The sequence below is a fragment of the Callithrix jacchus genome, chromosome 8 (assembly GCF_049354715.1).
Source record: "Callithrix jacchus isolate 240 chromosome 8, calJac240_pri, whole genome shotgun sequence".
NCBI classification, from domain to species: domain Eukaryota; kingdom Metazoa; phylum Chordata; class Mammalia; order Primates; family Cebidae; genus Callithrix; species Callithrix jacchus.
The window spans coordinates 53,643,251-53,670,875 of record NC_133509.1 but is presented as its reverse complement, the minus strand read 5'-3'; the positions used below and the strand labels follow the sequence as shown (position 1 = coordinate 53,670,875).

General features: G+C 40.6%; 1 protein-coding gene and 1 pseudogene across 2 annotated transcripts in view; one reads left to right on the top strand and one right to left on the bottom strand.

Moving 5' to 3' along the window:
• AVEN (apoptosis and caspase activation inhibitor) overlaps positions 1-27,625 on the top strand; it is a 188,856-nt gene that overhangs the window by 97,734 nt on the left and 63,497 nt on the right. The gene's annotated exons all lie outside the window — the stretch shown is intronic.
• Positions 4,788-5,766, bottom strand: LOC100403939 (calponin-2 pseudogene; annotated as a pseudogene).

The window sequence follows — 27,625 nt, the reverse complement described above, 5'->3', positions numbered from 1 at the left end:
ATTTTTGGAGAATGTATTTGAAGATGCTGAATAAATGAAAAACATCTCTACTGGTTTAGCTGCTTATTGCTATTCGTAGCTTCTCTTAAGGTGAGTTACATTACATCACTGAATGCTTAGGACGGAAGTGTGCAGTCATGCCTGTGTCTGCCTTTCATTGCAAAGGTAATGGTAGCATAAGTAACTAGGAGAGAGATGAACTATTAGTGTTAAATTTTGGAAAAGCAAGTAATGCATGAAATTTAACAGAATGGTGCTTTTCTTTTTAATTCCCATCCCCCCAACATTTCTTTGTGTGACTTCTGCCTCATCACTCATTTTACTTTCAGAATTCTATAATGCTCCTTAAAATGAAGTTACTATCATTTTACCTTTTGGTCTAGGATGTTATAATTCTGTGGTACATTATAGTTTCAAGCATTGTACATTGTGGATTATGCCTGTAGATTTATACATATTAGGGGCAAATAGGGTACCAAATATTTAATGATATTCTTGATTGCCTAAATTCCTAAAATAGAATGTAATTACATGTTCAAACCAACAAGTTAACTTGATTTACATTTTCCTTCTCACTCACAATTTGGTCGCTCTCTAGATTTTTAAAAATTTTAATCTTATGCCCAAATATATTTCAATAGTTCCTTGAGTCACTAAGGCAAAAGGTTAAGGGAAAAAAGTATACCTCATAGAATACTTTGAATATCGACCAGCATGGATTGTGTAGTATTTTCTGACAGTTAAGGTTATAGATTCTATTTTTTAAAAATTAAAACTAGCTGGGCATGATGGCTGATGCCTGTAATCCCAGCACTTTGGGAGGCTGAGGTGGGCAGATCACCTGAGGTCGGGAGTTCAAGACCAGCCTGACCAACATAGAGAAACCCTGCCTCTACTAAAAATACAAAATTTGCCAGGTATTGTGGTGCATGCCTATAATCTCAGCTACTTGGGAAGCTGAGGCAGGAGAATCGCTTGAACCCAGGAGGTGGAGGTTGCAGTGAGCCGAGATCATGCCACTACACTCGAGCCTGGGCAAGAAGAACAAAACTCCGTTTCCCAAAAAAAAAAAAAAAAAAAAAAAAAAAAAAAAATTAAAACAAAAAAGACAATACTGCAGTGTCAGTTAGATAGTATTCTTTATGATATCTGAAAAGCAGGCTTATTTTATATTGAATTCTTGTACAGATGGGCGTTATCCAAGATGTCTGGTACTCACTCCAGTGCAAAGCTGTAGAAAGATAACCATTTGGCACCTTCCAGTGGCCTTTTCAGACACTTTTCTGGGTAGAATATCTAATAATTGAGAAAATGTTGATATTTTAACTTGGGTATAATTTATCTTAGTTAAGAAGAGTTGAGTTTGTGGGATTCGATGCAGATTGAAAAGTCTTATTTTCTAATATAAATATTGGGATGCTTAGGGATCTCTGTGTTCTTGAAGTTGTTTATTTTGTTTTTTTTTTTCTTTAGCACCTTGTGGACAAGGGTATATGACCTGTCCAACTTGGTGTCTTGGGCATATGTAGGTGTCTTCCTTTAGTGCCCTATTAGGGATTCAAGTGTAGTCATTGATTGATTGACAAATTATTGTCCGCACTGTTTTCCATAGTTGGGTAGTTCCGGTTCCATGTGTAGCTCAATCATCTCAGAAAATTAGGTAAGATTGTATAGTTATAAAAAATGCATGTTTAATTTTGATTTTTCCATTTATGCTATTTTGGGAGTCATTTTTTTTTAAAAAAGACATAATACTCTTATTATTTATGCAATTTCATATCTTTTTGGAGAATCATTGTAATTTTTTGCCATTGAGTATTTTGGTATCTGACTCAGAAAGGGAAGAAATACTGAAATTGCAGTGAATGAGACTTAATTTCTCATTTTCTGCTAACCAAGTTACTACAGGTGTATCAGTTATGGACAAGCATCTATCTAGACAGATAAAGTAGGATAGATTTAGGAGTCATCTTCTAAGAGTTTGGGGAATAGGATGCAAGGTATATTTCTGTCTTTGCTAACGCTTTGCCTCTTCCAACTCCCTCTCTCTGTACCTTTGAACCTGGAGTGATTTTTTTCCCCCTTTTTGATGTGGAAGACAGACTGACTTGTCTTTTTTTGTGTGTGTGAGATGGAGTCTGGCTCTGTCTGCCAGGCTGGAGTACAGTGGCGTTATCTTGGCTCACTGAAACCTCCACCTCCCAGGTTCAAGTGATTCTTCTGCCTCAGCCTCCTGAGTAGCTGGGACTATAGATGTGTGCCTCTATGCCTGGCAAATTTTTTGTATTTTAGTAGAGATGGGGTTTCACCATGTTAGCCAGGGTGGTCTTGATCTCCTGACCTCATGATCTGCCTGCCTTGGTCTCCCGAATTGCTGGGATTACAGGCATGAGGCACTGTGTCAGCTAGACTGACTTATCTTGCTATTGAAGATAATATCATCCCCACCGGTTTGTGAGCTGCCGTTATCTACATATCCACCTTGGTGCAGATTTATTTCTAAAGCTAGACCAGACAGAATTTTGTTCTAAAATACATCTTTTGTGACTGCAGCCACATGAACCCTGAATAATCTATACATCTTGCTATTGAAAGCAAATGGATTTTTGAGCTCTAGAGCTCTGCTTACTTGGGTGCAGATGGTGCATTGTGTGTGGTAAGTATTTAGGAAATTAATATTTGGCCTTGGTCTTATCCAGCTTTCCAGATGGAGTTGAGAGTGATTTATCTGAGAAATAGAAGCATCCTCTCAGTTAAGATATGTTTTTACTCTATTTATCAAACTTTCCTCTGTGCTAGTATGTTCTTTCCTGAACAATTTCTTGGTATAATTATTTTATATTCATTATATGTATGGTATTGTATTAACACATGGTTCTGTAACTTAGAGAGTAGCCTTTAGCTCCATCTTTTACCTTGATTTGTTTGTTTGGCTTCCTCTTAGGTGAGCCTAATTGGGTAGGTACGTTTTTTGCCTCCTGTGTGGGAGCAGCCAAATAATATTTTTCGTATTCTTATGTGGAGGCTGGGGCAGTGCTTGTCATACAGCATGAAGTAGATGTAGCTTTTTCTTTTTTTTTTGTCTCACTCTGTGCCCAGGCTGGAGTGCAATGGTAGTATCTCAGATTACTGCAACCTCCACCTCCTGGGTTCAAGTGATTCTCCTGCCCCAGTCTCCCAAGTAGCTGGGATTACAGGTGTACACCACTATGCCCAGCTAATTTTTGTATTTTTTTTTTTAATAGAGGAAGAGTTTCACCATGTTGGCCAGACTGGTCATGAACTCCTAGCCTCAAGTGATCTTCCTGTCTCTGCCTCCCAAAGTGCTGGGATTACAGGTGTGAGCCAGCATGCCCAGACAGATGTAGCATTTAGGGTTGCCTTGGTTCACTGGACTAAAGGGGAATACCTTAAATTTTTTTTTTTTCTTACAAACAGAGGCTTTATTACGTTTGGTCCACAGTTGGGTTTCACATGATCTCATGGAGCAAGGCCCCGGGGTGAGGGTCCCTGTGCAGTACTTGGCGGGGTGTGTTGCCCGAGGAGATGGAGCAGTAGAACTGGTCAGGCCCAGAAGGGGAGGAGGGCTGGGGCTCCTGAAAACCTACTGAGGGGCCAGGCACAGTGGCTCACGCCTGTAATCCTAGCACTTGGGGAGGCCAAGGCGGGGGGATCATCTGAGGCCAGGAGTTCGAGACCAGCCTGGCCACCATGGTGAAACCCTGTCTCTACCAAAAATACAAAAATTAGCCAGCGTGGTGGAGCACCTGCAGTCCCAGCTACGTGGGAGGCTGAGGCAGGGGAATCAGTTGAGCTCAGGAGGTGGAGGTGTTGTGAGTGAAGATTGCCCCATGGCACTCCAGCCTGTGCAATAGCAACAACTGAAAAAAACCCACTGAGGCTATGGGGAGCGTGGTGTAGTGTGGAGACGGGGTCAGGCTTGGCCCCAACAACTCGGAATTCCGCTTCCTTGTACAGGCCTCACTTTCCTCACCAGGCCCCAGGGCAGGTCTGAGGGTCGGAGGGAAATCCAGCCACTTGGGAGCCTGAGACATTCAGCATCGTGGCCAGGCCCCCTTTCCGGGGGACTCATTGCCCAGCACCCTCCCCACTGTCCCTGCCCCATTCCTTGGCAGTGGTGGGGGGGGGCAGTATTTTTCTTTTGTTACTACTTCCTGAAACTTTAGCGGGTACAGAAACCACAAACTGATCGGGTGACAAAAGTGAGAAGAGAGGAAGCAACTGGAAATCTTCGGGGACCCCTTCCCTCCAAGCCCAGGCCTCTTCTCCCCAGCACAGCCCGGCCCACAGCCTGGACGTGCCAGCAGGGACCCTAACCCTACAGGTATCAGGATACAGCCTTGACCCCTTTCCCCCCCAGTCCGGTGGCTCAGTCCTGGGAAGGACCAAGGGGGAGAAAGTCCTGCTGCCTGATCCCAGGAACCACTCACAGAACCTTGGCTGGTTGGCAGCACTCAACAGGTTAATAAAAAAAGATGAAAACATAGGGCCGGGTGCGGTGGCTCAAACCTGTAATCCCAGCACTTTGGGAGGCTGAGGCGGGTGGATCACGAGGTCAAGAGATCGATACCATCCTGGTCAACAAGGTGAAACCCCGTCTCTACGAAAAATACAAAAAATTAGCTGGGCATTGTGGTGTGTGCCTGTAGTCCCAGCTACTGAGGAGGCTGAGGCAGGAGAATTGCTTGAACCCAGGAGGCGGAGGTTGCAGTGAGCCGAGATCGCACTCCAGTCTGGGCAACAAGAGCGAAACTCCGTCTCAAACAAACAGCAAAAAAGATAAAATCACAGAAAAACCCAGACGTGGGGAGAGAGCGTGCTGGCAGCCTCAGTAGCCCGCCTCCTCCTGGTGGTAAGGGGGATATTCAGGGACCTCCCCCGGGGCCAGGCAGTCGCCAGCATCGGAGGGAGCCCCGTCGGCCACTGTGCCTTATGGGCAGTACTTGGGGTCGTATATCTGCCGGCCCAGGCCGAAGACCAGGCCGCTCTGGTTGGCGCCCTGGGTGTAGCCCATCTGCAGGGACATGGAGGAGTTATCACACTTGTCGGTTCCCAGTTTGGTGTCATAGATAGGCCGCCGCGTCCCGGGAGCCGTCATGCCCACCTGGCTGGCACACTTGTTGGTGCCCATCTGGAGGCTGATGGTTGAGTGGTCCATGAGGGGCAGGATGTGGTTCTTGGGGTCGTAGAGATGCCTCCTTGTGCTGTACGTGGTCATGCCCGACTGGCTGGCACATTTGTTGGTGCCCATCTGCAGCCCGATGACGCACTGGCGGCGTCGTCGAAGTTCCACTCCTGCTTCTCCAAGTACTTGACGCCGATGTCCATTCCACTCTGCAGCCCCTTAGTCTTGGCCTTTTTCGCCAGGGCGAGAAGAGACATCTGCACCTGCGTCATGTTCCCGCTCTCAAACAGGTTGTTGGCCTCCAACAGGTCCACGGGGTTCATGCCGTAGCTGACCATGGCCTTGATGAAGTTGGAAAGATTTTCTAGCTGGTGCCAGTTCTGCATGGAGCGGTTGATCTTGGGGACTGAGCCTGGCTGTAGCTTGTTCATGAGTGTGCATAAGATAATCCCGTCCTTCAGGCCCTTCTGGAATTTGGGGCCGATGGAGAGACCGGTGAGTCCCTCGATCCAGCTTCGGAGCTCTGCCTCCTTCTGAGGGTCATACTTGGACAGGAGCCGGTTCTTGACCTTGGCCGACAGCCCGTACGAGGGGCCCTTGTTGAACTGCCTGGAGCTCATGGCTGGAGGGACGGGACGGGACGGGACGGGATGGGGCGCGGGGCGCGCGGCGTGGGACCCTCGTGGCCACCTTAAAATTTTTTATAGCTTCTGAGACCTGATGAACTATGTGCTGTACAGGTAACTATAATGTACTGAGAACAGTTGTGAACATTATAGTTTTTATTATATGGTTAAATATGTAAAATAAAATTCATTTATAGGAAATAAAAGCAAAAATATCTTTAATATTACATATATATATATATATATATATATATATATATGCACACAGACATATATATACACACACAGTTTTTAAATTTATTTTTAAGACAGGTCTCCCTCTGTTGCCCAGGCTGAAATGCAGTGCCACCACCATAGCTCACTGCAGCCTTAATCTTCTGGGCCCTTAATCTTCTCAGCCTTGTAAGTAGCTGGGTCAAGTGCACACAACCATGCCCAGCTAATTTTTATTTTTATTTTGGTAAAGACGGGGTCTTGCTGTGTTGCCCAGGCTGGTCTTAAACTCAGACTCAGGCAGTCCTCCTGCCTCAGCCTCCCAAAATGTTGGGATCACAGGTGTCAGCCACTAAACTTGGCCTGTTTATATTTTTAAAATAGAAACAGTTTGTTAACTTTTGGTTACCGATTTATTGTTTCTTCTAGAACTATTTATTGAAGAACATTGTGTTTGGGCATTGTGCTAGGAACCTGGTTAAATTGCTGAGGCTACAAAGAGGAAGACACATGGTTTCTGCCTGTATTAGGCAGGGTTCTCTAGAGGGACAGAACTAATAGGAGATATATATATGAAAGGGAGTTTGTTAAGGAGAATTGACTCACACGATCACAAGGTAAGTCCTAAGATAGGCTGTCTGCAAGTTGAGGAGCAAGGAAGCCAGTCTGAGTCCCAAAGCCTCAAAGGTAGGGAATTGGACAGTGCAGCCTTCAGTCTGTGGCCACAGGCCTGGGAGCCCCTGGCAAACTACTGGTGTAAGCTCAATTGTCCAAAGATGAAGAAGCTGGACTCTGATGTTCAGGGGCAGGAAGCATCCAGCATGGAAGAAAGATGAAGGCCAGAAGACTGAGCTAGTCTGCTCTTTCCACCTTCTGCCTGCTTTTTCTAGATGCTCTGGCAGCCAAGGGATGGTGCCCACCCAGATTAAGGGTGGGGCTGCCTTTCCCAGTCCACCAACTCAAATGTTAATCTCCTCTAGCAACGCCCTCACGGACACACCTAGGAACAGTACTTTACATCCTTTGATCCAATCAAGTTGATACTTAGTATTAACCATCACCCTGCCCTTGAGATTTCAGGCCGGTAGTTTGGTGGGTATGTGTAAGTATCTGACCAATGCCTGATAGAGATACTTATGTAGAATGCATATGAGAATGAAAGAGGAAGTGAGAGAGCCTCTCGGGGAAATTTGTACAGAGCTATATTCTGACGAGTGTCAATATTTATGTAATGAGCAGAGGAGCAGGGGCAGGAGAGAGAGGCAGAAGGAGAGATTTGGTGAAGAGTACAGTGGAATGGAAAAAGGCAAAGGTTTCAAGGAGGAAGTGATCAAAACAAAGAAAAGGAGGATGAAGATGTTAAAATTCATCAGCTGTTTTAGCACAGGACACTCTTTGGTGAGGACAGTTCCAGTGGAGTAATGGGCACAGAAGCCATAGTATAGAGGTCTGGAGAATAAATGAGCAGAAATGAGGGTGAGTAGGCACAGCTAGTTGTTTTAAGAAGTTTGTTAGAGAAAAGGCAGAAGGGCTTTCATGGAGAGACAAGTTCAAGGAAAGGGTGCACATGGATGTGTGAAATACTGAAAATCTTTCTCTTTTTTTTTTCTTTTTTTGAAATCGAGTCTTGCTCTGTTGCCAGGCTGGAGTACAGTGGCGTGATCTTGGCTCACTGCAACCTCCACCACCCAGGTTCAAGTGATTCCCGTGCCTCAGCCTCCTGAGTAGCTGGGACCAGAGGCGTGTGCCACCATGCCTGCCTAATATTTTGAATTTTAGTAGAGATGGGATTTTACCATGTTGGCCAGGATGGTCTTGATCTCCTGACCTCATGATTCACACACCTCAAACTACCAAAGTGCTGGGATTACAGGCATGAGCCACTGCACCCAGCTGAAATACTGAAAACCTCTTAAGGCTCCGGAGACTTGAGCTTCCTGGCAGATGGAGGAGAGGAAGCCACAGGAGGTGAAATTGAAGATGAAAGAAAAAGGGATAGCAATGCATGGACCAGGGTCTGGAAGGAAATAGGAGAGGATGTATGGTACAAATAATTAATGCCTTAGGCCATTTTGTTTTATTTATATCTCAATTCTTTAATCTGCTGGAACCCTAAAGAACAATGTTATGCTTACACCAAACTGGAGAAGCAGCAAACAATATTAGTAGCTTAATTCCTCACAAAGTTCCACCATTACCTTCAGTTTAAGAAAGATGAATTCAGAAAGCGAATGAGCTAGAAACTGCATAGAAATTAGATAATTTTGGGGGTTTTAGATAGAAAATACACTGGCGGAGATGGATGTAAAGCTGCAGTTTGAGAATTTGTGTGTAGTTAGGTAGATTGGGAAGGAAATTGGTTTCATGTGAATATAGAACCAATTGGGCAAAATGTCTCCTGCCTTCAGGCAGACAGGTTTGATGAACATGGAAAAGTGTGGGCTAAGGTATAATGAGATTTGTTTGAGGAGGGAATGGGGAATTAATGAAGGGATTTTTGAAGGCTTGTTTAGACTTTTTGGTTCTGGGAATAATGGCCAGAAGTATTAGACTGACATGGTCAAACTATTAATTGTTAATAAATTACTTTAAAAATACTGTGAGGAGTGTTTTGAAGTAATTGCAGCCTGAGATACTAAAAAATACTTACCTGTCTCCCATGTGCAGGCCTTTATAAAGGTTTTGGTGCTGCAGATAGGACTGCCACACAGTCTTTTCAAGGTCTGGCCTTGGCTGAAGTCTCCTGCCACCTCTCACAAGTTCATCCTTGTGGGTTTGTTTTCTTCCTCCTCTCTCCTCTCTTCCCTCCTCTCCCCTTCCTCCCACCCTATCTCCTGTCCTTTTCTTCCTTCTCTCTCTTGATGAGTACTGCTCTGTTGCCCAGGCTGCAGTGCAGTGGTGCAGTCATAGCTCACTGTAGCCTCAGAACCCCTGGGCTCAAGTGATCCTCCTGCGTCAGCCTCGCGAGTAGCTGGAACTAAAAGCATGAGCCACTATGCCTTGCTAATTATTATTATTTTTTGTAGAGACAGGGTCTCGCTATGTTGCCCAGGCTGGCCTTGAACTCTTGGCCTCAAGCTAGTCTCCAGCCTTGGCCTCCCAAAGTGCTGGGATTACAGGTGTGAGCCACTGAGCCCAGCCAGAAATTACTTTAGAAATACTTTGAAGAATGTTTTGAAGCAAGTAGAGCCTGGGAGGCTAAAATTATTTACCTCCCTCCCACATGCAGGCCTTTATAAAAGGTTTGGTGCTATAGGTAGGAATGCCACACAGATTCTTCAAGATCTGGCTTTGGCTTTAGTTTCCTTCCACCTCTCACAAGTTCACCCTTGTGGTGTCTTTCTTTTTTTCCTCTCAGCTTAGTGAGGTATAATTGACAAATAAAAATTGTGTCTATTCAAGGTGTACAATGTAATGATTTGATATATGTATACATAATGTAATGATCTCCAATTAAATGAACACATCCTTCATTACATGTGGTTGCCCTGTATGTGAGACTAGTAAGATCAACTCTTAGAAAATTTTAATAGAGTAATATTAACTATAGTCACTATGCTGTTTATTAGATCTCCAGAACTTACTAATAACTGAAAGTTTGTACGCTTTGACCAGCATCTCCTTATTTCCCCCACACTCCAGCCTCTGGCAACCACTCTGCTTCTATGGGTTTGACTCTTAGTCCACATATAAGTGAGATCATACAGTATTTGTCTTGCTGTGCCTGGCTTATTTCACTTTGTCTATCTGCTCCCAGTTCATCCACATGGTTGCAAACAGCAGGCTTTCCTTCTTTTTTATGGCTAAATAATATTCCATTGTGCGTAGATACCACATTTTCTTTACCCATTCATCCCTTGATAGACACTTAGGTTGATTCTATATCTTGGCTATTGTGAATAGTGCTGCAATGAACATAGGTATGCAGGTATGTTTTTGAGATACTGATTTCATTTTGGCTATATACCCAGTAGCAGGATTGCTGGATCATATGGTAGTTCCATTTTTAATATTTTGAGGAAGCTTCATCTGTTTCCTATAATAGCTGTACCAATTAGCTTTTGGCTTATATATAAAAACAGCTTTATTGAGATATAATTTACATATCATAAAATTTCCTCATTTTAAGAGTATAATTCAATTATTTCTTAGCAAATTCACAAAATCATGCAACATCTTCCCAGTCTAATTTTAGAATGTTTTCATCATCCAGAAAAGAAACCTTGTGTCCATTTGCAGTCACTCCCCTTCCCACACCCAGCCGCAGGCAACCACTAATCCACTTAAACAATTTATACATAATAATTATACATACTTATGGCATATACTTGATGTTTTGATGCATACAATGAATAATGATCAAATCTGGGTAATTAGGATATCCATCACCTCCAACAGTAATAATTTTTGTGTAGAGAACATCCCAAATCTTCTAGATGTTTTGAAATATAGCATAAAATAATAACTATAGACCATCTACTGTGCTGTTGAACATTAGACTTAATCTTTCTATATAAATATATATTTGTATTTGTTAACTGACCTCTCTTCATCTTCCTCTCCCTGCCACCGTTCCCAGCCTCTGATAATCATCTTTCATCTCCCTCCATGAGATCAACTTGTAGCTCCCACGTATGAGTCTGAGCACATGTGATACTTGTCTTTCTGTGCCTGGCTTATTTTACTTAGTGTAGTGACACCCAGTTCTATCAATGTTGCTGCAAATGACAGGATTTCATTCTTTTGATGGCTGAATAATATTCTACTCTGTATCTGTACCACATTTTCTTTATTCATTCATCTGTTGGTGGAGACTTAAATTGATTTCATATGCTGACTATTGTGAATTGTGCCAGAAGAAACATGGGAGTGCAGGTATCTCTGATTTCTTTTCTTTTCTTTTTTTTCTCTTGTCGGGGGCCATGAAGCCTGCTTACTTCTGTGCCACCACTTTGGAACCAAAAGTCATTCCTTTCCTTTGGATATATGCCCAGCATTGGGATTGCTGGATCATATGGTAGGTCTATTTTTAGTTTTTTTTTGGGGAACCTCCATACTGTTTTCCATAGTGGCTATAGTTGAATCTACATTGACAGACCTGCAGTCATCAACAGCATATCAGTGATTCCCTTTATCCACATTCTCTTCAGCATCTGTTATTTATTTTTTATAAAAGCCATTTTAACTGAAGTGAGAGAATATCTCATTGTGCTTTTGATTTGCATTTCCCCAATAATTAGAGATGTTGACTATTTTTTTCTGTATACCTGTTGGCCATTAGTGTGTCTTCTTTTGAGAAATGTTTATTTAGATAATTTGTCTATGTTGTAATTGAATTATTTATTTTTGGTGTTGAGTTTTTGCATTCCTTATATATTGTGGCTATTAATCCCTTGTCAGATATATAGTTCACAAATATTTTCCCTCATTCTGTAGGTTGTCTCTTCACTTGGTTAATTGTTTCCTTTGCTGTGTGAAGCTTTTTAGTTTGATGTCATGTGATCCTACTTTAATGAGAGCAAACTACTTAGACTTTCCTAAGCCTCTTTCATGGCTCTCTGCCCTTTTACTGGTCATTTTATCTGCTTTCCCCCATTTTATCTGCCTTTCCCTCTTCCTTAAAGAATCTCATCAATTCTCATTTTTTTCCTGAGACTTTTCCTGGTGCCCATTTCCACCAGTCAACCCTTCCTCTCTGTGTGCCATCTCTCTACCTTGGACTCGTGTTCTTACAAGGATTTGAATAACTTGTTGTGACATCTGTCTCTTAAGATTCTTAAATTCCCCAGTTGCAGGGGGAGTGCCTTTCATCTTCGAGGTGGTCCCCGTGCTTAGCAGGATACTTGTCACATAGTTTGACATTAAGAACTGTTTGTTAGCCGGGCCCGGTGGCTCACCCCTGTAATCCCAGCACTGTGGGAGGCCAAGGTGGGTGGATCACTTGAGGTTGGGAGTTTGAGACCAGCCTGACCAACATGGAGAAACCCCACCTCTACTAAAAATACAAAATTAACTGGGCATGGTGGCGCATACCTGTAATACCAGCTACTCAGGAGGCTGAGCCAGGAGAATCACTTGAACCTGGGAGGTGCAGGTTGTGGTGAGCTGAGATTGTGCCGTTGCACTCCAGCCTGAGCAGCAAGAGTGAGACTCCATCTCAAAAAACAAACCAACCAAGCAACCAATCAACCTGTTTGTTGAAATAAGTTGAATTGAATTGTCATATTTAAAAGCCTTCAAAAGTTGGCTGGGTGTGGCTTAATCCCAGCATTTTGGGAGGCCAAGGCGGGTGAAATCCTAGAGGTCAGGAGTTTGAGACTGGCCTGACCAACATGATGAGAGACCCCATCTCTACTAAAAATACAAAAATTAGTGGGATGTGGTGGTGGGTACCTGTAATCCCAGCTATTTGGGAGGCTGAGGCAGGAGAATCTCCTGAACTCAGGAGGCAGAGGTTGCAGTGAGCTGAGATGGCGCCACCACACTCCAACCTGGGTGACAGAGTGAGACTCCATCTTAAAAAAAAAAAAAAACAAAAAAACGGCCAGGTACGGTGGCTCACGCCTGTAATCCCAGCACTTTGGGAGGCTGAGGTGGGTGGTTCACGAGGTCAAGAGATCAAGACCATCCTGGCCAACAAGGTGAAACCCTGTCTTTACTAAAATACAAAAATTAGCTGGGCATGGTGGCATGCACCTGTAGTCCCAGCTACTCAGGAGGCTGAGGCAGGATAATTGCTTGAACCCGGGAGGCGGAGGTTACAGTGAACTGAGATCACGTCACTGCACTCCAGCCTGGCACCTGGCGACAGAGTGCAAACAAACAAATAAAACAAAACCAAAAAAAACCTTCAAAAGCTATACCTTATTTTATCCTTTATTCTACGCATCCTTGTGTTCTCAAACTCCTGCCATAATCTCTGTGAGTGACACAGTGATGACTTCTTTGTCTTACATTTTTAGTATCTTTATTTAGGTATCTAAATATTTAGATCTTTATTAAAAGACACTAACACTGTTATTTAAAAAAAGTATTGTTACTTTATTTTTATGCTTCCTTGCATCTTTAAAATACTCATGATCTTTAGACATTTAGATATTTGAAATTTATTTTTGAAATATAAAAAATAAATTTAGCTTAGTGATGTTTGAGTCTTAACATCAGTTTGTATAGCAACTAGGACAGCTGATATGGGCAATAATAGACATCATTTGATAGTCTCATAAATATGTTGGATGTTTTTAGACATAGCATGTGGTCTCAGATGAAGATCTAATTGTATATATACTTGAGTGTGTTTACACTGATAGTTTCAAAAGATTTTTAATGCCACTCTTAAATGAAGAACCTTTAAAACAGTAGAATTGTTTATGTATTTTCTACCTAGTAGAAATCTATTGCTGTAATATTTTCCATTCATTACAGAAATAGCATAGCTATAATTTTTGTTTCAAATGACTGTTTCAAAGGGAGTCTAAGGGATTATACCACTTGGTTATTTAATTACAGTTGGCCCTCTGTATCTGAGGGTTCTGTATCCACAGATTCAGCCAACAGCAGAAGGAAAATATTTTTAAAGACTTGAAAGATAAAATAATATAAATAAAAATATAGTAAAACTATTTACATGACATTTACATTGTATTAGTTATGTGTAATTGAGAGGTGATTTGAAATGTATAGGAAGATGTTGTATGTTATATCCAAATACTTCATCGTTTTATATCACAGATGTGAGCATCCCCAGATTTTGGTATCCTGGGGGTTCTGGAACCAACCTCTCCCTTCCCCACTCTCTACCTCCCATACGGTAGGATGACTATATGTGATCTCCAGATACATCTATGTATTACAGATGTTTCTATTTTCCTTATCGTTTTCTCTCCATCTCTCATGATAGTTTTTCACTTTTCCTACTCATTGGTGTGGTTTACTTCCCAGTTTTCAGAGAATTACAACACTAGGAGCACCCTAGTTCGGCTTTTCCCCTCCTCGTGCTAGGAGCATTTGTTGTTTGATTTTTGCCTACACCAATCTGCAGCAGAGGCATATGAGTCTGGAAGCCAACATTTTCTGTCTGTGGTACCCCAGAGTTAAAAGGGAAAGGAGTCTTGGAAAGGCTGGAGTCTTGTGCTTGAGTTTGGTCACCCTCTACTTTATCTTCCTGTTTCCAGTGAAGCCCGGTCCACCTCATCCACCAGCTCTGCTTGGGGTCCCTGCAGCCAGAGTTCCTCTAATTCCATGGCTCCAACCTGTCTACAAATGAGAACAACCTGGGGAAATTGTGAAACTGCTGACAACCAGCCACACCCCATACCAATCAAACTTCAAATCAGAAACTCTGGTGGAACTCTGAGTAGTTTAAAGCTCTCCAGATGGGTCCAACATGCACCTGAGCAGAGGAATCATTGCTCGGATTGCTCCTCCTGTGACCGAGCCCTCACTACATCTGTGACTTCTCTGCTGCCCTTTCACTCTTGCCGACCCCTCTCCCCCCGACCACAGCTACTTTGCTTTACCCTCTTCAATTATGCATTTTTCCTGAGGTCTGTTCACCTGCTGTTCTCTCTCTGGATGGCTCTTTACCTTGGCCTGTGCATCACGCACTTCTCCTTCCTTCCTGGTCTCTGCTCTATAGCAAAAACTGCCCCATGCTTCATGCTTCCTACCCCCTGGCCTGCTTCCTCTTGCACCAGAGTGGTCATAACATCCGAGCTAACACGGATGCTCGTGTTTCTGGTTCCCCAATAGAATGTAAGTTACATGAGGGCAGGACTTAGCTTTGTTCCTTTGGAGATTTCTGGGCATCTAGAACTGACCCTAGCATCCAGGAGTTGCTTGCTGATTATCAGTTGAATAAATTTCTATAAAGAAGATTTTCTGCTGGTGTTGGAAGGAGAGTTGGTTATGTGATTTATTTTGTTGGACAGGAGATGAGGGTGAGTGTCTAACTGCATTTTCTGAAATTTTTCAGCCCTACCTATGCCTCCTATGCCTAAGCCTTTCTTTTGGGCTATTTTTCTAAGGTTCACATTACTAGGGCTACCAGGTCAGTTTTGGCCACTGTCATATCTTCTCTTTGTCATTATAGATTTATGTTTCAAAAATATGACTTTAACACTTACTTGAGTATTCTGGAGGGAATACAGGTAACGTTTGTATTCCATCCAGTCTGTGTAACCAGAAGTTGGGCCCTTCATTACTTCCTCCTCAGTTCACACACAGATTAATTTCTTCCGTGAATTTATTGAATACTGACTGTGGGCCAGACACTATGAAAAAATACACAGTTCCTGCTCTCATTGAGGTTAGTAAATGGTGAATTTGGATGAAAATAATCAGGAGTTCTTTTTGCTATTCTTGCAATATTTCTGTAAGTTTGAAATTATTTAAAAATAAAAATTTCTAAGAGTCCACAAAGCAGACACAATCATGAAGAGCCTCCTGTGCCATGCCAGAGATCCTGAAGGCTCTGTGAGCCATTGAAGGTTTTAAATAGGAGAGTACTATGTTACGTTTTGGAATTGAGAAAAATTAACTCTCAGTAGAAATTAGGATGCATTCACGGCATGCAAGACTGGAGGAAGGAATAGCAGGTAGGAGGCTTTGCCATAATCCAGAAATGATGAAGGCCTCAGATGACACACTTACGGTGGAGAAAAGCAGCTTTTCCCATGATGCCCGCTTTATCAGATTCCCTTCGAGGTAACTCTGTTTCTGTGGTAACATAACCAGCCATTATTAAGGGGAATGGGCTAGTTCTTATGGACGAATTGTCTCTTGTGGCTGTACCCAGAGACAAAGTAGTAGGATCTATGACAAGATTGATGTTGCAGTATACAGAAAGACCCACCAGAAAGTAGCTTGGGTTATTGCTATTCAGGGAACAGCTCTGTGTGATTACAGACACTGCTCAGAACTGAATTCGTCTGGTCTGGTGGATGCAACACTGGAATTTGTAATAATAATTTTTTTTAAGTTATCTCACCCATACATTTTCTATTTCACTGGATAGCCTGTGCTCACTGTTACTGCTGTGGAGAGTCTGTCCCTGCTATGCCAGGCTAATAGGTACCTTAAGGACTCTATATATATCCGTTTTAATGGAAAGACATTTCTATCATTTTTACTTCAAGGTTTTCTCTTTTTACAAAAGAACTTTTTTTTTTTTTTTTAATTATATTGATTTCCATCCCACACGCAGGTATTGTTCTTTATATTTAGCATGGAAACTTTGTCCAGAGAATCTTCAGTCCGGAGAAGTCCTACTTACCTACTACAATTTAGCAGGTAATTTAGAAGAGCTGCGAAATTGATCAATTCACCACACAGGTTATGGTTGTTAGCACTGAGCTAGGTCCTGTGGGTTTCTCTGATCTTCTTAGGGACATGGATCATGGCATAATAATTCTGTATTCTTCTTCAGTTACCACAGTATACTTGCTTGTTTCATAAATGTTTGCTGAATTGAGCAGGGGTTATGAGAGAAGTAGAGGCATTTTTCAAAGACAACATTCAGATCTGTGTGGGTCTTTTAGGCAACTTTATTCAGTAGCTTCTTGTTGGAATGTTGAGTAATACTGTAAGTCTTACCTGAAGATTTGAGACAAATGAATTCATTAAAACCATTTTTAAAAATTGTGACTAGGCCAGGTGTGGGGGCTCATGCCTATAACCCTGGCCCTTTGGGAGGCTGAGGAGGGGGAATCACTTGAACCCAGGAGTTCAAAACCAGACTGCGCAACATAGCAAGACCCTGTTTCTAAGAATAAAAAAGTACGTAAAATAAGTTGTGATAAGAACACACAACATAGAATTTACCATTGTAGGCCGGGCGCGGTGGCTCACGCCTATAATCCCAGCACTTTGGGAGGCTTAGGCGGGTGGATCACGAGGTCAAGAGATCGAGACCATCCTGGTCAACAAGGTGAAACCCCATCTCTACTAAAAATACAAAAATTAGCTGGGCATGGTGGTGCGTGCCTGTAGTCCCAGCTACTCGGGAGGCTGAGGCAGGAGAATTGCTTGAACCCAGGAGGCAGAGATTGCAGTGAGCCAAGATCATGCCATTGCACTCCCGCCTGGGTAACAACAGCAAAACTCCGTCTCAAAAAAAAAAAAAGAATTTACCATTGTAACAATTTTTTTTTTTTAAAGATGGAATCTTGCTTTGTTGCCCAGGCTGGAGAGCAGTAGTGTGATCTCAGGTCACTACAACCTCTGCCTGGGTTCAAGTGATTTTTCTGCCTCAGCCTCCCAAGTAGCTGGGATTACAGGTGCGTGCCACCACACCCAGCTAATTTTTTATATTTTGGTTTCACTATGTTGGCCAGGCTGGTCTCAAACTCCTGACCTCAAGGGATCCACCTGCCTCAGCCTCTCAAAGTGCTAGGATTACAGGCATGTGCCCATCCCATTGTAGCAGCTTTTAATTATACAGTTCCATAGTGTTAAGTCCAGAATTTCTTCATCTTGCAAATCAAACTCTGTATTACACAGTATCTCCCTTGTTTGCCTTCCCTTCCAGCCCCTGACAGCCTCCGTTGTACTTTACATTTCTATGAATTTGACTACTTTAGATACCTCACATAAATGGAATCATATAGTATTTGACTTTTTGTGACTGGCGTATTTCACTTAGTAGTAATGTCCTCAGGGTTCATTCATGTTGTAGCCTGTGACAGAATTATCTTCCTTATTAAGGCTGAGTGATGTTCCATGGTGTATATACACAACATTTTGTTTCTCCATTCAACAGATACCTGGGTCGCTTCTACCTCTTGGTTATTGTGAAATAGTGCTGCTGTGAACATGAGGAGGCAAATACCTCTTCAAGATCCTGCTTTCAACTCTTGGATAAATACCCAGAAAAGGATTGCTGGATCATATGGTAGCTCTATTTTGAATTTTTTGAGGAACTTCCATACTGTTTTCTTTAGCAGTTGCAACATTTTACAGTCCCAGTAACAGTGCACTTTCTCTATGTTCTTGCCAATATTCACGTTTATTTTTCTGTTAAAAAATGTATCATGGTGTTGAATCTACATTCTGAAGGAATGTTAAAGGTAAAACAAAACACTTAAAACGAATCTTGATTTTTGTGGCAGATCCAATAATGAAAGCAATATAGAACTTTTGATAAATCCTGAATGATAAAAGAAATCCTCAGGATATTGTAATGGAGAATTCATGCACATAAATAAAGATTTAAAAAACTTCTCAAAGCGGCATGTTACCAAGTATACTTTCATTTAAACACTTATTACCATGAGTGTTGAGTAGACTTTTTGAATTATGTCAGTAACAGACTTTCTGAAAGTGATACATTTTGAATGGGAGCTTGAAGGGAGATGGTAAATGTGAACTGACAGCAAGAGGAGTGTGCATTAATATAAAGAAAAATGTGATCTTAAAATGATACAAATAGAATTTGACAATGGGAGCTAAGATTCAATGCTTTTTCTCTGTATTTAGTAATAGCTATAATTGCAAGCAGTAACTGAATTTATTTAATGAGGGCAGATTTTTGTTTTTTTGGGATTTTCATTGAGATTTGACAATAAGTCTTCAAGTGCTATAATGATTTGTGTCACAGAATCCCTAGAAAGGACTAAAAGCCTGCTTGATAAACACCATTTTGTTATCTATCCTCCTAGGATTGAGTGTTTTTGATGTTTGTAATTTAGGGTAGGCTGTCCCTTCATTTTCTTTGCTGTTGACATGGCTATATGTATAAATGAACACTTACTGTCAAGAAAGCAAATGCTGGAAAGCTGAGGTGTGTAAACAGCTAACAACATGTTCTACTTTTACAAGTATTGCCCATCCTCTGCAAATCTAAGTCAATCTAATTCAAACAATGACATGTTTTCCATATGAATGCGGAGTATAAAACTGTTATTCCGCAAGTTCTATGTTTTTGCTGGTAATTTAAATTATTTTCACTTTCTATTTATTACCTTTTGCTTAAAAGTTTATTTTTGTTTTTAATTTAAACCATACAGTTCCCAAACTAAAACTAGAACAGCCAGACAAGATATGTTATACTGTGACAGGATAATAGCAGTGTACATACTTGGACCAGATAGCTGGTGATGGTTTCTATCACATGCGACATATTCTTTGATTGGTAGGTTTCAGTTTCCTGTGTCAGGAGGAATGTGTTACTGTTCGTTTAAATAGTTGGATGTTGGAAAATTAATATTTAGAAGTAGGTAAATGATTCCGACATTCTGATACAGAATGTCAGAAGCAGAACAAAAACAAATCAGATTCAGTTTAGCTATGTGTGAATTTAATAACACATTTTTAGCAAATGTTTTTATGCAAGTAGCTTCCAAAGTGAGTTCCTTGGAATACCAGTTTTACAGGGTGTTAATAAACATTCTGTGAAGAAAGGGTGTTAACAGTCACTTGGGTTAGGAACCCTAGATTAAACAGTAGAAATCAGATTTCTTAACTCTGGGGCTTCTCAAAGCCTTTAATGTTTGAATGTTCATTGCGAATTGATTAGGAATATGGGATAACCTGTGGTGTTTCTGAAACATTTGTGAAATTCTTTTTTCTTAAGCATCTTCTAGAACTAATACTCTGTAAAGAAACCGTGGAACAATTGGATAAGGAAGGATTTAGAGATAGAGGTTTGTTGGAGGTTATAGGAAGTATGTATGGTTTAGATGAGGTTGAATCCATGTTCAGCCTAAGCGATAAAAATTTTACATCTTGGCTGGTGTGGTGGCTCATACCTATAATCCCAGCACTTTGGGACACCGAGGTGGGTGGATCATGAGGTCACGAGTTTGAGACCTGTCTGGCCAACATAGTGAAGCCCTGTCTCTACTAAAAATAGAAAAATTATCCGGACATGGTGACGGGCACCTGTAATCCCAGTTACTCTGGAGGCTGAGGCAGGAGAATCGTTTGAACCCGGGAGGCGGAGGTTGCAGTGAGCCAAGATTGCACCATTGCAGTCCAACCTGGGTGACAGAGCAAGACTCTGTCTCAAAAAAAAAAAAAGCATTCCACATCATACAAAGACATTTCAACTAGATTTTATGTGTGCAATCTGCCTCCCAGTTTTATAGGTATGACTGGAGCCCACTTTGGCAACATAGTACTGGGAATCAGCTGTCCTGCTAATGAGTAATTCGTAAGTGTTCTTGTACTTCACAACTTAGGGAAGAGCTGAAGGGTTGAGAAGAGGAAAAAACAAATTTGTTTTATTGAACTATTTGGCATTACGTTATTTTGAAAAGTTAATAACTGCCTTAGTGGTTTTTTAAGATTGTTAGAAGGAAACTGAGCTGCACACTTACATTACTTGTTCAGTCCAAATTATACTTTCCCCATCTGTTTAACAAAAAACACGTCATAGCTTGGGCTGCTAAAAAAAAAACAAACTTAAACTGGGTGGCTTAAATGACAAAATTTATTTCTCATAATTCTGCAGACTGGGAAGTTCAAGATGAAGACGCCGGCAGATTCCTCCTGGTGAGGTCCGGCTTCATGGTTCCTAGAGAGGATCTTTTTGCTGTCCTTACCTGGTAGAGAAAGGAAACAAGCTCTCTCAGGACTCATAGAAGGAACATAAATATACTTAATACTACTGAACTGTGAACTTAAAAATGGTTAAGCTGGTAAATTCAATGTTACATGTTTTCTACCACAATAAAAAAGTAAGAAGAGGATACGAATGTCATTCATGAGGGCTTCTCCCTTACAACTTCATCTAATCCTAACTACTTCCCAATGGCCCATCTCCTCATATCATCACATTAGGGGGTAGTGTTTTAACAAATGCGTTTTAGGGGGATACAAGCACTCAGTCTATAATAGAAGGCTTATAGAATTTCAGAGCTTTAACAACTTTAACAGTCATCCTGTGTTTAAGATGTTTTAAAAGCAGGATTTAGATTAGAATCCAGATCTCTTGGTTCATAGTTTGATAATTTCCACTGCACTTTGCAACCTTCTAGTGTGGCAATGAGTTCTCTCTGTTGCTCTCCTCTCTCTCTATAAATATATTTCATTGTTTCTTTAGACTTTACTTCTGTAGGGTATTTTGCCTTTAGCACATTTTCTTCGGTTGTTCGTGTTACTCAATAAGTAACAAGCGATACTGATTTGTAGTCTATGCTCATGTCTCCTAAAAGGGTTCCATTTGATACTCTGGCAATATGGGAATTGTAATTAATTATTGAAATTTGTCTAAATATTGTTGACCACACTGTAAATTCAGTGACAAGTTGTGGAGAAGTGAAGAAGAGGGATGAGTGAGGTTCTTTCTCCCTCCCTGCGGTCTCAAGGCTTTAGTGACTGGGAGAATGGCAGTGCCATTGAAAGAAACAGGTGTGTCTGATGCTGTTGGTTTAGTAGGGAGCATGATGTTTGTGGTTAGACATCTAGAAGTTTTTAAGTTGTAACTTTATCATTTATTCTGGTTACGTAACTCATGCATTTTCTATTTAAAAAATTTGAACAGTATGGCATGTCGATTAATAAGGTGCTGCTGAGAGGTGAGGTATGAATGTCCAGCAAGCAGTTTAGATTTGTAGTTCTTTGTATATTCTAGAATGAGTTGTTAATTTTTGGTTGATTACATGTATGCAAAATTTTTTTCCCAGTCAGTGGCCTGGTTTTTACTTTGTCTATGGAGTCTGTTGTTGAATATAGATTTTAAATTTTATAGTAATCATATTTGTTCACATTTCCCTTTATTATTTCAGACCTATTCCTTCAAGGAATTCTCCTTTCCCCCTAAGGTATTATGATACATTATATTTTACATTTTTTCTTTATTTTAAATTGTTTAATTTTCATATTTAGTACTTTAATTTACTTGGAATTCTTTTTCTCTTTATTTTTGTTATGATTTTGGTGAAGTAGGGATTTGTATTAACTCAGGCTGCCATAAATACCATCGACTGGATGGCTTAAACAATAGAAATTTATTTTCTCACAGTTCTGGAGACTGGAAGTCTGTGATCAAGGTACCAGCAGGGTTGTTGTCTGGGAAGGGCTCTCTTACTTGGTTTGCAGCTCACAGGGCAGAAGGAGTGAGGAAGCTTTCTGGTGTCTTTTCTTATAAGGCCATTAATATCATTGTGAGGGCCCTGTCATCATGACTTGGTCTAAATCTCATTACCTTCCAAAGGCCTCATGTCTAAATGCCATCACTTTGGGAGATTAGGGCTTCAACACATGAATTTTGGGGAGATATCATTTAGTCCATAGAAAGATTTAATTTAATTTGAAAAATGTGGCCAACAATTGCCCCAGCATCATTAATTGAATCGGCTGTCTTTTTCCCACTGTTTTACAATGATAATGCCTGTTTTTGGTCTTAATTTTGATCACTTTGTTTTTAATTTTGTCTTTAATTGTACCCATAGTACAGTCTTAATTATTAAGTTATAAAATAAATCTTAATATCCAAGATGGTGAGACTCCTAATTTGTTATTCTTCAAAATTGTCTTGGCTATTAGTGGCTCTTCCTTCTCTTATGTGAAATTTAGGAGTGGTTGATTAAATCACTCTCTCTCTCACACACACACACACACACACACACACACACAACATCAACAAAAAACAAGACAAAAGTCCCCAAATGTATAGATTTTGTTTGGATTTATATTGTTATGAATGATTTGGAGAGAACTGACTTCTTTACAATATTGTGTTTTCTCAGCCATGATCATGGCAAATTTCCCCATTTATTCAGTTCTTTTATATCCTAGAATAATATGTTGTTACTGTTTCCATGAGTCTTCCATATATTTTGTTATATTCTCAGGTGCTCTGTAGTTTTTTTTTGATATGATGCATAGGATTGCTTATCAATTGTGCTTTTTAGTCATGAGTGAACACATCTGATCCAGTAACCTTAGTGAACTCTCACATTAATCCTTGCAGTTTGTCTGCAGATTCATTTACATTTTCCATGTACTCAGCTGTGTTGCCCGTATAAAGGGCCAGTTTTGTTTCTCCCTTTCCACTATTGATTTCTTTTTCTTATACTGGCTTTTGCATGATGATGAACGGAGGCAGTGATAGAGGGCATCGTTTTTTTTTTTTGGCTTTAGTGGGAATGCTTCTAAAATCTCACTGTGATATTTATGTTTGCTGTTGTTATTTTTTCTTGCTGTTTTATTTTATAGCTGTTACCGGTTTAAGAAAGTTCCCTTCTATTCATATTTTTGTTTTCATTTTTAATCTTGAAATTGATTAATTTTATGATTGTTTTCCAGAATTATATATTATTTGGTATATTTCTTGCCTGAAGTACACTATTACAAAACTAAATGAATAAACATATATGTTACTGAGGATAACTTTAAAAAAATTAATAAAGGAGTCCACTCAGTCTTAAACATTTATAATCCAGTATAGATAATTCAGAAAATGCTCAAAGTACATTAAAAGAAGTAAAAATTATCCATAATCACTCTATTAAATTTTTTTTTCTGTTGATATCTTATGAAGTATAGAGGGCCCCCTCAATCTCTACTTTCTGCTAGGTTACCACTTAACCAATTCATGCATATTGCTGCTACCTTTTTTCTCTTGCATTTTCCATGTAGTCAGCCTACAAAAAGAAAGTAGGCTAATGAAAAATTTATACACATATGTAGCCTTTACAGAAATCCTCAAGTAGGATCATGCCATATATATGGTAACTTTTCTTTTTTTTTTTTGAGATGGAGTCTTGCTCTGTCGCAGTGTCGCTGTCTTGGCTCACTGCAACCTCTCTCTCCCAGGTTCAAGTGATTCTCCTGCCTCAGCCTCCCGAGTAGCTGGGATTACAGGCGCCTGTCACCGCACCTGGCTAATTTTTGTATTTTTAGACCACCATCTGGACCAGGTTGGTCTTGAACTCCTGACCTCATGATCCACCCTCCTCAGCCTCCCAAAGTGCTGGGAGTACAGGTGTGGCCACCGTGGTCAGCTATGGCAACTTTTCTAATGCAACAATACATAATTGACATTTTCTGAGTTTAAAAAATGCTACTCAGAATTCCTTATATGAATTACAAGCTGTATCACAAACATTCTCCAGTTTTGGACTATTGTAATTGTGACTATACATGTATATACATCTTTAGCTACTTGTGTTAGCATTTTTGTGTGATAGAGTCCTAGAAAAAGGTCTGAGATGCCTCAGATTCTCCATGTCTTGAATATCATTTTTGTCACAGCCTGTGAAAAGAGATGTCTTCAGTGAAGTTTCTCAAGATTTTCAGTTTGTATATTGTGGTTCAAAATGGGAGAAAGTGTAACCATCAGAATACATTAGTCATGTCCTCACATCATTACCGTGGACTCATAGCACTTGGATGGATCCATCTACCCCGGGAAAGAGCCTTAGTGATTATCTGTTTTGAGCCCTCTTTTCATAGATGAATAAGCTGAAAATCCAGAAGATTTTCAAAGTAATTAATACTTGAAACTTACACTATGCCCGGCAGGGTACTATCTGCTTTACTTAAATTGTTTCGTTTAATTCCTACCTAACAATGAAGTAGGAATTCTCGTTTACCCTTCACAGTTGAGGAAACAGGTTAGAATGTAGGCAGATAACTTCCTAAGGGTCACACAATTGGAAAATGGTAGAGCTCAGGTTTGGAGCCATATCTCCCTAATTCCGGAGCCCGTATACTTTTCACTAAGTTAATTCCATTCTGAGAGACTGTAACCAGGACACCAGGTAAATACATGATATTCAGATTGTTTCAGTAATGCTTTGATTTCACGATGTGAAGAGTTAAACATAGTCATCATCTACCACGTAGTCATCCCTCTTAACAAGGACATTATAGTGCCGCAGAGAGACTCCACTAGTCAGAGTTTGCAGTGGAGGAACCAGCCCTGATGTTTGTGTGGTTCAAGATGGCTGTCCAAGGTTACTATGAGATAGATCAAAATAAAAACACAAAATAAAACAAACAAGAAAATAACTTGGAGACAGATAACACTTTGTATGGTATTTTTCTCCCTGCCTTGCAAATTCTTTTCTCTTCTTTTGGTTCCTAGAAGAACTGCTTGGTCTCTAGTTCCCGAAGATTTTGTTTTTTGAGACTTGGTCTCACTGTGTCAATCAGATTGGGGTACAGTGGCACATTCATAGTTCATTGCAGCCTCAAACTCCTGGGCTTAGGAGTCCCCCACCTCAGCCTCCTGAGTAGCTGGGACTACAGGTATGGCTATTTGATGGGGTCTCACTATATTGCTTAGGCTGCTCTTGAACTCCTGGCTTTGAGCCATCCTCCTGCCTTGACTTCCTGAATGCTAGAATTACAGGCATGGACCACCACACCTGGTGCTGAAGATCTTTTTAATTATAGTATCTTAATTTGAATAAGTAATAGATTGAGCCTCAGCAATGAGAACAGGGGGATTTCTCTCTCTTTCCTCTCTCTCTCTCTCTCTCTCTCTGTCTCACTCTCCTCTATCTCTCTCTCTCTCGTGTGTGTGTGTGTGTGTGTGTGTGTGTGTGTGTGTGTGTGTGTTTCTTTATTGGAGGCCAGGCCTAGCTTACTTCCTGAGCCTAATTCAATTGGAGTACTTCCATAGAGAGAGGGAGATGCCATCTACTCTAGTTTAGCATCCCACGTTCATTTCTCTGTATGTTCATATGGAGCTCAACAGATCTCTCAGGTCTAACTATGTTCTCTGAGAGCTTTACAACCTTGTTACTGCTTTGGAAAGACCATTATACTCCAGCATTGTGTAGAACAGAGAGACAAGGGCGGTCTTTTGAATATATTCTACTCCTATCATAGTTGTCATGGTCTACCTAGAGTAACCTTTGTGATGCTTGAGCTCTTAGTGTTTGAGGAGGGACATTCTTTCAGGTGTCCCTCCATCTAATGCTAACATTAATCATTTATCCCTAGGACTTTGCAAAAAATGATGTTAGGTTGAGACAGAGTGGTACTTTTTCTGGTAATTGCTTTAGGGAATCATTGAGGGGAAGAAACAGGGGCTTGTGTAAAGCCATCATCAAGTTGCTTTATAATAAAGCCAGAACATGTGTAAACACCATCATAATTAACACAGTTTAATAAAGAATGAATTTAAATTCCAATTTAGATATGAATAATTAAATATTTCCTAAAGCTAAATTTTAGAACATAAGGGTGTTTGTAGATAAGGCAGAAGGAGTTATGACAGTACATTTTATTAGTCAGTTGCATTTATCAATCACATTTGCAAACATAATTTATAGTTTAAAAATATATGTATATAATGAATTACATATATTATCTATTTAATTCAGAGTAGGTACTAAATTTTCTAGATTATTTATTACCTATGTCTTTCTTCGAATAATGCTAGCAATTATGGGAACATGATAATAAAATACAATCAAAGCAGGAAGGTGCTCTGAAAGCTTACATCTATATAACTTAATGCTTCAAAAAATTTAATACTTCACAATGCTTTGAAAAACTCCATGAACATATTTGATAAAATAGTACAAGACAATCATAGTGAAGCATTTAAAAATGATGTGCTGGCCAGGTGCAGTGGCTCACGCCTATAATCCTAGCACTTTGGGAGGCTGTGGCAGGTGGATTGCTTGAGCCCAGGAGTTCAAGACTAACTTGGGTAACATGGCAAAATCCTTTGTCTACAAAAAATCAGAAAATTTAGCTGGGTTTGGTGGCACATGACTGCAGTCAGAAGGCTGAGGTGGGAGGATCACCTGAGTTGGGAAGTCAAGACTGCAGTGAGCCGTCATTGTGCCAGGAAAAAAAAAAATTTTTTTTTTTTTGAGATGGAGTTTCACTCTCCTGCCTAGGCTGAAGTGCAGTGGCGTGATCTCAGCTAACTGTAACCTCTGCCTCCAGGGTTCAAGTGATTCTTGTGCCTTAGCCTCCCAAGTAGCTGGGACTACAGGTGTGTGCCACCACGCCCAGCTAATTTTTGTATTTTTAGTAGAGGTAGGCTTTTGCCATTTTGGCCAGGCTGGTCTTGAACTCCTGACTTCAGGTGATCCACCTGCCTTGACCTCTCAAAGTGCTAGAATTACAGGCATGAACCACTGCACCCAGCCAGATATGCATACTTTGAGATATGTTTTAATGTAAGTGAGTATATTTGAATGTCTCTTTTTGGCTATTGAAAGGTTCTCAAGAAATCCACCAAATTGTGCTGACTGGGTCCTGGAAAGTACAGATTTAAAACATTTCTACCATTGTAGAAAGTTCTGGTCCATGCTTCTCTAGAGAGTTATGTTAAATCTAACAGCCTCTCTTATTGGCTACCTGATAATCATATTCAGGTGTCTAGGGTTTTGAACATGACCTTGCCACCTCTAGCTCATTTCCTCTCCTACTCTGCATTTCTCTGAAAACTTCATCCTACTTGCATGTTCACTTGAAAACCTTTCTGTATTTTCATTTAGCTGTTTCCTCTTTCTTAGAAATAGTTTAATGTCTCATCCAAGGCTATGTAAGGCTGACTCCTTAATATCAGTATCCCTAATTCTGTCCTTCACACTTTTTTCTAATTCCTTGCCATGCATCTTCACTCTCTCCTCCGCTTCCTTTCTCCCTAGAGCCTGAGCTGCTGCTGTTTCTTTAGCACAAATTTATTAGCTACTTGCATTGCCATTGTAATTTCTACTCTTAGGAACCA